This window comes from Lissotriton helveticus, chromosome 6 (genome assembly GCF_964261635.1).
Source record: "Lissotriton helveticus chromosome 6, aLisHel1.1, whole genome shotgun sequence".
NCBI classification, from domain to species: Eukaryota; Metazoa; Chordata; class Amphibia; order Caudata; family Salamandridae; genus Lissotriton; species Lissotriton helveticus.
Genome location: NC_136067.1, coordinates 477,753,090 through 477,768,829, shown reverse-complemented (window position 1 = coordinate 477,768,829; position 15,740 = coordinate 477,753,090).

The window sequence follows — 15,740 nt, the reverse complement described above, 5'->3', positions numbered from 1 at the left end:
TATTTCTCCACTGCCAGAACAATGACATTCATGGTTTTCAAGATACTGCATTACCCGCTGGATATCGGGAACGATTGTTGGGATGTTGGCAAGGCACAGATCCATTCGCCAGTCGAATGGGCAAGTTTTGCAATCAAAAGATGGTTGTACGCATATTGCATATGTGTAAATAAATGTTATGTTGTAGCTGGTTCCGATAATGGATAGAGGCAGGTGACCGACTTTTTTTTCCATTTTTTGACAGTATTGATGTAGCTTGGCGTAGAGGCCTATTCTGTCGTACATAGTTGTAACCACAGAGAGCGTAGCCATTTTATATAAGTAGAATTAGTAGTAGGATGGCCACAAGGAGAGCGAGAATTATGGGCACTGTTCCTGTTATTCAATAGATGATCAAATGAATGAAGTCTGGTATTAAAAGAAAAACAGTTTGAAAGAGTGGTAGAAGGCCAAAGGAGACCTGGTTAAAAAAGTGTGCTAGATCTTGAGTGTGAGATGTGTTGAAAATTGTGTAACAATTCACAAAGTGTAATTGGAGGTTCGTATTTAAAAGGGAGTGTATTTTAATTGATATTTGTGGTATCTGCAGTCAATAAATGTATTTTGCACAAGTAAGAGAGACTTCGGTTCTGAACAAAAGTGCTTTCAGTTTGGTTTGTTTAATGAAATCTGTTTTCAATGAAGGGATTGAAGGTCAAGTTGAAGTTTTGGGAGTTAGTTTGTGTGAGAGGGAATAGACATTTGCTCAGGATTTTACTTGGTTTGAAACAGTAAGGACATGTGGTATGCCTGGTCACATTCCGTATGAGTGCATGTTATTGAAAAGGAGATAACTGCCATTAGAAAGCTGTGTGAATGTTAGTCTGATCGTGGGAGTTGGCGTCCTTTTAAGAAAGGAGGCAAGATTGGGGGCTGTAAGCTTAGAAGGGCAGTGTAGTTGGACATTCTTGGATAGTAATGAATGACTGCCATTGTGGTCACACAATTCACCTGTGGGAAAAACTTCTGAATGCTCTTTAAGACAGTGACATGTAAATGGGAGAAACCACTGCTTGTGATTAAACGCGCTACCTTATATAATCACATACAACATGACAAACAACATGTATACCTAGCAGACACAATGACACTACGTACTGTGGGAACTGTGGCTAGCCATGTACACAAGGCAAACATGGCATGGCAACTCTGCCACGCAATGTAGTATGCGGGGACAGATGGGAGCAAAGTATGTGCAAAGTTGGCAAGTAATTCTCGATTATAAAAGTATGCAATGCAAAGACTTAAGGGGAGGTGCCGGACAGACTTGAGTATGCAAGCACAGACATGTATATGTCAACATACACTGATAGTCTATTGAGTGAAGTGGACAGTGGACGCCACCATGATTGTACAGTCAGTAGGGAAGATTACGGAAACGTAGTGCGTACGTGCCCCCCCAAATGTTTAGGGTAGTGGGCTGGCTCGGCGTACGCAAGGCTAGCGTAGGGGTATGAATAAAAGGCACATTTCTCTGGGTGTGGTTCTCTTACGGATTGGTGAACGTGTTTGATAGGTCTGGGTAGCTTACACCGGCTGATGCCGTGAGCGAAGGTGGCTGTGTGAATGATGCTTTCAGCATGCTGGTATCCAGAAACCGTCATGGCCGCTACAACGCACATATGCTCCACAGTTCACTTTTCTACACCGCCGTATGTGAAAGAGGGCCCACCATGTGCCGGCGGGGAGCTCCTGGGCCAAGGTCTGCAAGCTCCGGAGGCTCCTGGGATTAGCGCTGGCTACCGCAAGAGAGGCACACAGCGCCCAGCCTGAGGCCCAGGAGCGTGGAGTGCTCTGTATGCTACTTACACAATAGTCCAACAGGTACCAACAGTGGACCGGTGTCCATAGTGGGCGATGCTAGAACTGTATCTGAGTGTGGAGATGATGGTACTCCCTTCGACCAGGCGCAACCAACTCTAGGTCGCAACAGTGGAACGGTGTCTTGATCCCACAATGGAAGATGTACAATATTACCTGTTGCTTGGTTTTCACAGAGCTGCCTCCGTTGAGGTGCATCAGACTCTGTGCTTGCGTAGCTAGCTATTACACATGATTATTGTGCTTGGTTGACACCAGTCGGTGCAGTACATGGCGGTACAGCAGGTCCAAACAGTAAAACGGGGTCTTGATTCTATGATTGAGGATGTCAGAAGTGAAAGTCTGTGTTGATTTCTGTGTACCCCTTCCGATCAGGTGCAACGAAATTTAGGTCCCAACAGTGGAACAGTGTCTTGATCCCGCAATGGATGATGTCCGATATTATCTGCAGCTTGGTTTTGCTAGAACTCCCTCGGTTGATGTGGATCACACTCTGTGATTCCGTAGCTAGCTGCACATGATTATTGGGCTTGATTAAGTGTAGTCGCTGGAGCACATCATGGTACAGCAGGTCCGAACAGTGAAATGGGGTCTTGATTCTATGATTGAGGATGTCAGAAGTCAAGGTTTTTGATAATTTCTGTGTACACCCTCCGATCAGGTGCAACCAGCTCTAGGTCCCAACAGAGGAATGGTGTCTTGATCCCACAATGGACAATGTTAGAACTGCACCCGAGAGTGGAGATGAAGGTACTCCCTTTGATCAGGTACAATCAACTCTAGGTCCCAACAGTAAAACGGTGTCTTGATCCCACAATTGAAGATGTCCGATATTACCTTCTGCTTGGTTTTCACAGAACTCCCTCCATTGACGTGCATCAGTCTCTGTGCTTGCGTAGCTAACTGCTGCACATGATGATTGTGCTTGGTTGACACCAGTTGGTGGAGTACACCACGGTACAGCAGGTCCGAACAGTGAAACAGGGTCTTGATTCTATGATTGAGGATGTCATAAGTTAAAGTTCTGTATACCCCCTCTGATCAGGTGCAACCAACTCTGTGCTTTCGAATCCAATGGCACGTGGCTGTGAGTTGTTAACGACCAGTGCCCCTGGCTTATGCTGAAATATACACAATATTGTTTTAGTATACTTGCTTGAAGAACTTTTTTTAGATGAGTTATAGGTTTAGTAAAGTGACCATATTTATCTTGCAAGTCAAAAGTAACAGTGAATAGTGCAGACTGTGGACAATTGGAATTGTTTTGATTTATTTATTGCAGATTTTTCTGTAGTTTTTGTTGTATTTTGTGAAGAGGCAGTAAGAAAAAGTATTCATGGTTGTGTGTGTGAGTACTGCCTTTAATTAACAATGTACACAGTAGTGTTCACAATTCAGATCTAGTCGCTATTGTAGATAACGCAGTCCTGAAAGAAAAAACATTGCTGTAGTGCGCTCTGTCTGCACCACTCGTACGCATCATTGCAGGCTCCGCACATGGTCTTTGTGGCTTCATGCATTGAAAACTGTGGAGCTCAAGTCAATGCCACGTGGTGGTGGGCCCTTGATGAACGGTCTCTCTGGCCAACACTGCAGACAGCAGTGTTCACATTTGAGATCGAGTCGGTATTGTAGATGATGCAGTCCTGTAGGAAAAGACATTGCTCCAGTTTGCTCTGTCCGCACCACGCATACGCATCATTGCAGGATCTGCACATGTTTTTTTGTTTTGCTTTGCGTATGACAAACCTGGCAGCTCAGGTCAATGCCACATGGCTGTAGGCCCTTGCTGAACGCTCTCTCTGGCTGTACTGCAGAATTCAGTGTTCACATTTGACATTGAGTCGGTATTGTAGATGACGCAGTCCTGTAGGAAAAGCCATTGCTCCAGTGCGCTCTGTCCGCACCACGCATACGCATCATTGCAGGATCTGCACACGTTTTTTTTTTGCTTCCCGTATTGAAAACTGTAGAGCTCAAGTCAATGCCACGTGGCTGTGGGCCCTTGCTGACCGCTCTCTCTGGCCTACACTGCAGAGAGCAGTGTTCACAATTGAGATTGAGTCGCTATTGTAGATGAGGTAGTCCTGTAGGAAAAGACATTGCTCCAGTGCGTACTGTCTGTACCATGCATACGTATCATTCCAGGCTCCGCACAGGCTTTGTTGTTGCTTCGCTTATGACAAACTGGGCAGCTCAAGTCACCTTACGTAGCTGTGGGTCCTTGCTGACCGCTCTCTGTGGCCTACACTGCAGACAGCGTTGTTCACAATTCAGATTCAGTGGCTATTGCAGATGATGCTGTGTTGATGGCAACAGATATTGCTCCTAGCACGGCCCACCTGCGGCACGCATCATCGCTGGCTGTGCATATGCTGAATGCTTTTGATGTGGCTATCTGAGTGCACTAGAACTGATGGAGCGTTTATGATATAATCTTTTTGTTTATTATTTCAGATCTATTGATTGTGCCTCAGTATACCACAAGTTGTGGTTCTTTTATGATAGAATATTTTCTGCATTATTTCACTGTCCCTACCTTAGCGCAGCACAAATTATCAAGTCTTTTAATATTGAATCTCTGTGTGTGATCCAATGATTACTGTTATATTTGATGGTAGCAGCAACTATTCCCTGAGGTCTGCTTTACACTCACCCCACACGCATTCAGCACAGAAGTCACTGGATATGTGACCCTGGTAATAAAAATGTGTTGAGCGCACGTGCCTGTACCCACTTTACTATCTATCTGTGTCATTTTGTTCATTATCTATGCATGATACTGCCCCTGGGCCGTAACGCATTACATTGTGCTGTGGACAGCATATGCAACCATGTTACCTCTAGTAGTGGAGAAAACTTCAGTTATGTAACTTTTAGGTGTATGGCTATCACAGGTGGAAGGCTACTTTATGGACCATGAATATTGATGAAGATCATGGTTGCATGTTGTGTGTATTGTAGGATAGGTGTACGGAGCAAAAAGTTTAGAAAAAAGCTCTCTAAGCAGAAGAGGTGTGTCTCATCAAATGCAGTACAGAGATTAACTAAAATGGGTGGCGTTTTCCAACTACTACATTGGGCAATGTTATGAACTAATTAAATGCTTTTTTTATGGTCACATGGCAATCGCGCACCCAGCGCGTAAGGAGACCGCACCCGACTTGATTTTGAGAAAATATATTTACTTTAATATAAGTATATTACAGTAAGAAATATATAAATGTTTAAAATATTTTTGATTATCGCTTGTTCTCATATACACTTTAAAGTTATTTACATATAGTTTTGACACAAAAAAAAATGAGGGAATGGTGTACGCAGTGCGACACCGTACGTCTATGATGTAACACAGAGTGTGGCAATGGCACTCGTCGCATACGCAACGCGCAGCAGGCGTGACCCTATACGTACATGACATAATGCGCAGCTTGCTAGAACATACCCATTGCATTCCAAAGTAGTAGCTAGCACAAACTCATATGTGTATTTTGTTTCGCGGGACGTTGTGCCACAAACCCGGCGGATACAAAATGCGCATCATTTAAATGTGATGGATAGGATTTGCGTGCTGATCGAGCTTGGTAGACTACCAGTACAGGACTGTCGTTTTCTAAAAAGAAAAACATAATGATGCACATATTTTCTGGGGAAGATATAAAAAATTACATCATTTTTAAAGTTAAAAAAAGGATAATAGAGTAGCAAAATATTAAAAATCAATCAGAAAAAATATTGGGGTTATAAATTTAAAAAAATGAAATTGACATTTAAAAAACATTGAAATTCACTGAAAAAAACATGGGTATTACAGACGTTATAGTTAGGAATTAGCATTAAAAAAAACTTAGAAATTCACTGAAAAAACCATAGGTTTCAGGGACGTTATAGTTAGTTGGACATTTGACTCCTATAAAACCAGAGAAATTCACCAGTTAGAGGTAGTTGAGCTAACTAAAACTCACGCGCACGCAATGCACTGCTGCTTACGTCACATATTACTACACTCATGACATGGTCAGTGACATCACTCATGACATCAATGACACCATCCTTGTGACAGAGTGACAGACCTCCGTTCACTGTAATGCAACCCTTGAAACACATATTCAAAAATAGAAACTAAAATTTTCAAAAAAATGGAGATACTGATACCAGTTACAACAACCAATTCAATAATTCCACCATCTATATACACATCCACTCATTCACCAACAGTTCTATATAGTCACTCATACATATACTCACTCATCATATGTAGTGATATACCTATACATCCTGTTACACACCGACAGTCATCCAAAAGTTACTCTCACACATACTCACACATGCAAGTAAACTATTGAACATCCATTTATTTGCATATACAGCTATACACACAGTACCACCTTACTTCTAAGGACACTTACACATACTTACTCTCTTAAACAATCACTTATAAAAACACATACTTATTTAAACAGGAACTCTTACTCTTACAATCTCTTACTCTCACATATACTCACTTATATACATCAATATTCACATATACTAGATTAAAACATATGTAGTTACTGATAAAGACACTAGTGAGACAGTCATTCACTCACTAACACACACATATACACACTCATCCACCCATACAGTCCTGCACATATGCTGTCTTCAAAACACATACAAAGAGAGAGTCAGTCATTCATGCATCTATGTGCTAAGTAATACCCCCACCAAACCATACAAACACTCATACTGATACTAAGAAAAACATCTAATAACCCATATACATACACATATAGCTACTCACCAACCCATACAGCCACTTATACACAAAGTGAAACACTAATACATATATTTAAATATTTAAACATTACTCACTGATATATGTATTCACTAAGATACACTTAATAAGCAAGTTAACCAATCAATTTAAAAAAAAAACCATTTAGACACTTATTTAAACATTTATTCTTCCATCAACTTTTACATATACATATATAAAACATATTTTTTTTCAAAAAGACACACATTCACTGGATGGTGTCATCAGTGATGTCATTTGAGATGTCACTGACCATGTCATGAGTGATGTAATATGTGACGTCATCAGCAGTGCATTGCACGCGCAAGTTATAGTGAGTCCAACTAACTATAACGTGGGAATTTCAATGGTTTTATGCGAGTAAAATTTCCAAGTGCTCAGATTTGAAGCCGCACTCCACTGAAGGTTGGTTAACTAAACCTCTTTGTTTCCCAGACTTGCAGTTTCCCGTTCCGTTGCTTTATCTCCGGCCTTACGCGTTTCGAAGCCCTTGTGCTTCTCATCAGAGGCCCCATGAGGAAAGCGCTTCTCATCGACACACCCCTGCTGCATGCTTTTATTAATTGTTATTGGCCTCCGGTGTGCCTTCAAACCCCAGTCCGTCTTTTTAAATTGTCAATGCATGCTGGGGTGTGTAGTTTTTAAATGTTTTTCACCACCCATTTGGTATCTTTCCTCCATGTTACATACGAGATTTGTTTTCCCCCCACATTGGGTCCAGAATGAATTCCTGGGCCCTTGTGCTTCTCATCAGAGGCCCCATGAGGAAAGCGCTTCTCATTGACACACCCCTGCTGCATGCTTTTATTAATTGTTATTGACCTCCGGTGTGCCTTCGAACCCTAGTCCGTCATTTTAAATTGTCAATGCATGCTGGGGTGTGTAGTTTTTAAATGTTTTTCACCACCCATTTGGTATATTTCCTCCATGTTACATACAAGATTTGTTTTCCCCCCACATTGGGTCCAGAATGAATTCACCCCAATGTCGATGAGAAGCGCTTTCCTCATGGGGCCTCTGAAGAGAAGCACAAGGGCTTCGAAATGCGTAAGGCCGGAGATAAAGCAACGGAACGGGAAACTGCAAGTCTGGGAAACGAAAAGGTTTAGTTAACCAACCTTCAGTGGAGTGCGGCTTCAAAGCTGAGCACTTGGAGAAGATATATATATATATATATATATATATATATATATATATATATATATATATATATATATATATATATATATTACCTACTGGCGGTCGCCAGTAGGTATATATAGTTAGGATTTTTTCTCTATGGGATTTTTGAAAATTCTATGTCTAATAACTTTGGCGTTTGTGGACGGAATTGGCTGAAATTTTCAGGAAAATGGAACATTTTGTTTCTGAGCAGCCCCTGAAAATTTGGGGGGGTTTCGTCAAGGGGGGGCCGAGAAAAAAGGGGGGTCCCAAAACGTGTTTTTAACATTGAGTTTTCCATAGGGCGGTTGGCCTCACTTTTAGCCCGAACGGCTGAATGGATTTGCACAAAACTTGGCAAAATTGTAGGGACTGGTAGCCCGATGTGCCTTTGCTTGGTCTCAATATATGTGCTCCAGTGGATTTTGAGAAATTAACGTTCAAAAAAAGATATATATCTGTAACAGCGGACCGGGCAGCGCTCCAGTTCGCGTACTTTTCGCGTTACGGAGCTTTGTGAAGCGAAGCTGATTGGTTCTCCGGCGTCTGTAAACATTCCAAACAGTCCGTAGCGGCCGCCATCTTGTCTCTCGGTAGGATCGAGAGACAAGAGGAGGCCAAAGCGAAGGGGAAAATGACCATAAGGGGGCATAGTAGATCCTCCCTGACCCCCTAGGTTTGATGTGGAGGTTTTAAAAGGGCCCCGCGGGGCAAAAAAAATTAAAATAATAATAATCGAACGGCTGAATGGATTTGCACGAAACTTGGCAAAATTGTAGGGACTGGTAGCCCGATGTGCCTTTGCTAGGTCTCAATATATGTGCTCCAGTGGATTTTGAGAAATTAACGTTCAAAAAAAGATACATATCTGTAACAGCGCTCCGGGCAGCGCTCCACTTCGCGTACTTTTCGCGTTACGGAGCTTTGTGAAGCGAAGCTGATTGGTTCTCCGGCGTCTGTAAACATTCCAAACAGTCCGTAGCGGCCGCCATCTTGTCTCTCGGTAGGATCGAGAGACAAGAGGAGGCCAAAGCGAAGGGGCAAATGACCATAAGGGGGCATAGTAGATCCTCCCTGACCCCATAGGTTTGATGTGGAGGCTTTAAAAGGGCTCCGCGGGGCAAAAAAAAAAAAAAAAAAATCGTTTTTTTGGTGGGGTGCGCCCGGTTAGCGTAACGGGAAGCGGACTGGGGAGCGTACTACAAGGAATGAAGAATGATTGACTTTTAACTTATTGTATGTTTATAGACTTTTTTTTTACTTTTTTTTCTGCTGAGTGACGTCTCGGCCTATCTTCACGGGATGCAGTCCCTACCATCTCAGCGTTTAAGCCCAGGGGGACCGGTAGTGTGGGAGAGATAACGGGGCATATTATCAAGGGGGTTTATCTCCGCTTTTTTGGCTTTAAAAGCCAAGAAAGCGGAGATAAAATTATCTCCGTATTACCTAGCTGTCGCTAACACCAGTTAGCGACCGCTAGTAGGAGATAGCGACCATCTTGGGCCCCACTTTGCATGTCAGTGATATTTATCACTAATGACATGCAAAGTGGGCATGCCAAGATGTTAGCGACTGGAAACAGTCGCTAACATCGCTATCTCCTATTACCAACTTTTGGAGATATTCGCGCTGAGCGCGAATATCTCCAAAAAGTAACACCTGCCCTGAGCAGTTCTTAGCCATGTTATCCAATGGGAGGTGGATAACATGGCTAAGAGCATTAGCTCGGTAATGCATGAATATCGCTGACTTTTTAGCGATATTAATGCATTGCGGCCGTTTTTTATCGCATTTGCGATAAACCTTGATAATAGCAAGGTTTATCTGCGATAATTTCTGACGATGCTTAGCGGTAAAAAATTCGTTGCTAAGCATCGTTAGGGATAAATATCGCTTAACTTTGGTAATATGCCCCAACGTCTGTTAACGTTCGATTCGAAGGAAATCAGGAAGTGTTGAAAAACATTGTCTGCGCCATCTTGCCTTTTTTCAAATGCCACACTTTTGTCGTGCAAGGCAGCCATTTTAGATGACTTGACCACACCCACTCTCTGCACGCTGTCGATCCTTAGCATGGCTCCCCACCCTCGCAAGCATCTCCCCCAGGCACTGGTCACCCCCGCTCTCTGTCTTATGCATGGGCAATAAACCTCCCCCCATCTGCGCTGCTCTTCCCTGAGAATCACACCCTGTGCCCGCCCGACACCTCCCTTTCGCCCTATTCACTACCGCACCCTCTGACACTCCTCTTCCTCTGTGTCCGATTGTCCAGGCCGGTCCCAGGCTATCAGCTAGCCTTGCAGATGTAGTTTATGGCCCCAGCTGTAAAGAATCACCCCTCTTCAAAGGAGTTATAGTAGATCAAGGCCCACACCCGATGAGATCCGTCACACCACACGCGTTCCTACTATCTGAAAACCATCCTGTATTGTGATTGGGGAGGGGACCGAGCCTGAAGCGGAAGATTCCAGGGATGACTCTTTGTACATCAAAGTTTTTACAATTATGTGTCACATTAAAAATATATAGCACTCCAACAAAGTAGTAGGATTATAAAACTTTAATAACTTATAAATATATACAACAAAACAAAAACAGTAAAAACATTTAAACATTTTTAGGGAAAAAGAAGGAACAATGGTCAGTAGCGGTCGGTTGTGCGAATAGTCCCAAGGCAGCACAACGTCCAGATTTCTGGACGGCACCCAGGTGATGTTGCCTGGGTGCCGCACTGATTTGGGTATCCGGCGTGGGGCGTCCCGGGGGGTGGGTCGTCAGTAGCGGTCTGTTGTGCGAATAGTTCCAAGGCAGCAGAACGCGCTGAAATATGGATGGCACCAAGGTGATGTCCAGTAAGTTGCCGCCCTCCGAATAATGGCGTGGGGCACCCCAGGGGGTGGGGGGGGAGGCGGCGTGAACAGGCCTCCCCAGGTGGAGCCTCGTCTGCTGTAGTGGGGCGCCCCTTTACCGTTTCAGTTGCCATTCTGTCCGCTTTTGGTCCACTGTGTCAAAATCCGCAATTCAGCTGAGTTGCGCCCACTCCTGCGGTGCAGCGATAGGCGGCTGTCACAGGACTCTCAAAATGGCGGCAGGCTCTTTCCTTTTTGGGCCTGGTCCACTGAAATGGCCCTGGGACACCTTGGAAATCGGACGCTTGTCTGCTAGGTCTTGGACCCCATTCTCGAAAGCGTCCCCTCCGCCTTGAGGATTCTACAAAAGTCTTGGGGGCCCCCGACTCCTGCAGGCTTCCGGTGGGGAGCGGCTGCCATGATTGCTCGCGGAATGACCACGACGGAGCCACGAGATGGTGGTGCTTTCATGCTGACGCCAGCTTCAGTCTGAAACATCCAGAAACAAGGTGGGGCTTTCATCGTTTGGGAAAAAAAAAAGTTTTCATCCAATGAAAAGTGTTATTTTTAGGTCATATGATCAAGCCTTCCATCATTAGGAAACCAAAAGTAAAATGAACCAATGAAAAGTTTTATAAACAAGTCACATGACCTGTTATGCGGCATAGGGTATAAAAAGCGTAGAAAATCCGTTGGCACGTGAGGCGGCGTCAGTAGCGGACCGATGTGCGAATAGGCCGAAGGCAGCACAACGCGCCAAGATCCGGATGGCACCGAGGTGGTGTCCAGCAAGTTGTCGCACTGGTGTGGCCATCCTACAATGCTGAAAGTCGGCGTGGGGCGCCCCGTTGGCCTGTGAGATGGCGGCAGTAGCGGACCGATGTGCGAATGGGGCCAAAGGCAGCGCAACAATATTTTCTGAATAGAAGACACCACAAGGCGCTGAGATGCCAAGATCCGGATGGCACCGAGGTGGTGTCTAGCAAGTTGTCGCACTGGTGTGGCCATCCTACAATGCTGAAAGTCGGCGTGGGGCGCCCCGTTGGCCTGTGAGATGGCGGCAGTAGCGGACCGATGTGCGAATGGGGCCAAAGGCAGCGCAACAATATTTTCTGAATAGAAGACACCACAAGGCGCTGAGATGCCAAGATCCGGATGGCACCGAGGTGGTGTCTAGCAAGTTGCCGCACTGGTGTGGCCATCCTACAATGCTGAAAGTCGGCGTGGGGCGCCCCGTTGGCCTGTGAGATGGCGTCAGTAGCGGACCGATGTGCGAATGGGGCCAAAGGCAGCGCAACAATATTTTCGGAATAGAAGACACCACAAGGCGCTGAGATTCGGTTAGCACCGAGGTGGTGTCTAGCAAGCTATGCAGCTGAGTTGCGTGCGCACTTGCGGCGAATAGGTCGAAGGCAGCACAACAATGTTTTCTGAATAGAAGACACCACAAGGTGCTGAGATTCGGTAGGCACCGAGGTGGTGTCTAGCAAGTTGCCGTACTGGTGTGGCCATCCTACAATCCTGCTCCGAATAACGGCGTGGGGTGCCCGAAGGGGGGGGGGAGGCGGCGTGAACGGGCCTTCCTAGGTGGAGGCTCGTCTGCTGTAGTGGGGCGCCCCTTTACCGTTTCAGTTGCCATTCAGCTGAGTTTCGGCCGCTCTTGATGCTACAGCGACAGGCGGCTGCAACAGGACTCTCAAAATGGCGGCCTGTTCTTTGGATTTGGGCCTGGTCCACTAAAATGGCCCTGGGACACCTTAGAACTCGGACGCTCAAATTTTTTTTCCTTTCCTCTACATGCAAAAAAAGGTAAATGCCCGGGACGTTACACGCTTCATCTGCCACGATGTACTCTCCAGAGGAACCGAAAAAAAATATAGTTATGGTAACTATACCATGCATCGTCATATGGAGAGGTGGCACCGATTAATTATAGTGCTGCATAAAAGAGAGATTTGGAGGAGAACCCCCGACCTGCCAGTACATTCATCAAAGAAGTGGCACTGACAGCATCAGAGGCAAGGGAAACGGTCCCAAATATTTAGAAGAACTTTGGAAAGATTAAAATGACATGTTTAGATTGTGGCAAATTAATTTCATGTGGACAGATGAGTGTTACTCTAATAAATACAGCATATGAACATCATCATAGTCGATGGTTGGTAGAGACATTTTGACTATATCCTGGACCTGCCCGTCCTCGCCCAAAATGGCGCCGGAATAAATGGGACTCGTAACTCCTTGTTGTGTACTGGTTGCACAACCTTGATATCACGAGATACGTATGCAGTTTTGAAGCACATGGCGGGCGGGGACGAGAATAGATTGAATATTTCGATATCCCTATTGATATTAAGTTCTGATGTGTTATTGATTACTGTACTATTGAAAGTTCGAATTAACGTCACCCATGGTACTTGCCCGCAAATGTATATCTAGATAATTTTATTGTAACTGGCCCTGTCGTATTTTAATTATAAAATGTACGTCCACCGATTCCGCAACTGTTAGACACTTTAGTTCTTGCAACCTAATGGCCCGCCCGTTACGTTCCTCTACAGTGTAAATGTCTACTCATCATATACGATTACAGTTTGCTCCGTGGCCGGCCCACGTGGTTATAGGCCCGTATTTGTATAATGACATTTTCACAATAAATGTTTTTAAAAGAAAACATGGTAGTAGTATATACATTGGTAAAGTTTTTAATAATAGTCACTGTTTTAGAATCAGTAAAAGGCAAGTGAAATAAAGCAGACCAATTACATGAAGGGTAAAAGGTATAATACGCAGGAACGCAGTAAAGATAAATGGTCAAGGGCTGTTGTGTTTTCTACTCCTGCAACATAAAGTGATCGATAAGAATCTCATATTCAGGCGTATCGGCGACTAAGACAGCAGGCCGACCCTCTTTTGCTCAACGGCTCCGTCATGGGACGAAGAAACGCCCTTTTTCTCGAAAAAGGAATATATTTTACTTGCAGGACAGTTGTAAATTTTCCAGGAAAGTACATTAGCCTGGAACATTATAACATATATTTAAGAAAAAATAATGTTCGAAAGTAATAAAAAGCGTAATTTTTAGGTCATATGACCAAGCCTTTCATCATTAGAATAAGAAAAGTAAAAAGAACCAATGAAAAGTTTTATTAACAAGTCACATGACCTGTTATGCTTACGTTACGCGCTGCGCGTCGCGCCCCGGATCACTTCCGGATGCGCTAACGCGGTGCGTCATATGACGCATTACGCGACAACGCAGGTCCAGAATATAGTCAAAATGTCTCCACCAACCAGCGGTCGGAACACAACCCCTTTCAGCAGGCTAAATAGTTCTGTTAAATGACAACAGAAGGGACAGGCAACAAGAACCATCAGTCAAAGAGGGGAGGGCTAGTTCTTCTCTACCGGGTCATGTTGGGGCGCTACCGGAACTGATCTACAGTGTTTCTGGATGTTTCAGACTGAAGCTGGCGTTAGCATGAGAGCACCACCATTTCGTAGCTCCGTCGTGGCCATTCCACGAGCAATAATGCTAGCCGCTCCCCACCAGAAGCCTGCGGGAGTCGGGGGCCCCCAAGACTTTTGTAGAATCTTCAAGGCTGAGGGGACGCTTTCGAGAATGGAGCCCAATCTCTAGCAGACAAGCGTCCGAGTTCCAAGGTGTCGCAGGGCAATTTTAGTGGACCACGCCCAAATCTGAAGAGCCGGCCGCCATTTTGAGAGTACTGTGGCAGCCGGCTATCGCTGCACCGCAAGAGCGGGAGCAACTCAACTACATGGTGAGCGAGACGCTGTAGTCGAAAGAGCGGGCGGTAAACAGCTGAATAGCGGAAGAGGCACAGTGTAGCAAAAGCGGGCGGAATGGCAACTGAAATGGTAAAGGGGCGCCCCACTACAGCGTGTCTTTAGGTGAAACGGATTGTGGGACAAGGTCAAGAATGGAAGAGTTACCAAAGGCAAAAAGTTCCGCTTGATCCCGGGAGCCGGCCACCTATGTCGGGGGCGATCTCAGGCTACACCAGGAGAACACGACTTGGGGAGGGAGCCGGAGCCAAGCGCCCCCTCCGAGTCCGCGCCATCACACCGTCCCTCGGGGGCCTCCGTCAAGCGGTTCAGGGTGGCACCGCATTACATTGTTCACAAATGCAGTCACGTCCTCAAACAACCCCCACTTTACATTGAGAATAGTGAAGCTGAAGCAAGTGCAAATAGGCTTCAGACAGTGTTACAAGCACTCCTCAAAACTTTGAACCATCAGAGTGCATGAGTTTCATGCTCGATCGATTGAGCTAGCCGGATCGGGCAACAAAAAGTATAAAATAGTTATGTAAATAGTTGTTTAATAAAATGTTTTACCCTGTTACTTTGCTGGTGTGTTGTATATATTTGTAATATTTGCATAGAGTTTATCGTTATTTTGGGCGGGGTGGGTGGCGGAGCCGAGCTGTATTGCAGCCATCATGGTGTGGAGTTCAGTTCATCTCAATAGTTTCGTGTTTGTCATGAGGGGTTGTTCCTAATGTTTCTATTTTAGCGAGGTCAAAAAGAGATCCCATTAGTGGCCTACTGATTTTGCTCGATTCCTTTTGTTTTTTTACACGATTTTTCGCTATCTGCAAAGACTAAACAGAGTATTGCGACTCTGTGCTTGTTTGTAAATAGAGAATGAACTAAAGAGAACCAATTCTAAAACAGTAAATGCTTGGATAACAATCAATCAAATGGAGAGAGAAGCAGGCACGACGGATTACAACGGGGGCAAAGGCCTGCGTTAACTACCCTTCACTATCTGCAAAGAGAGAGTACTCCTAATAGAAATGAGGGGGAGGGGGGGGCAGCATTCAAAGCAGATCAGTGTGCATAAACACGAAAATGTTTTTACTTACCACGTACTTGACATTCGACAGCTTATGATATTTGCTATTAAAAAACCATTGAAATTCACTGAAAAAACCATAGGTTATAGACCATATATAGTTAGGAATTAGCATTTACAAAACCTTGAAAATTCACTGAAAAAACCATAGGTTATACACCATATATAGTTAGGAATTAGCATTTAAAAAACC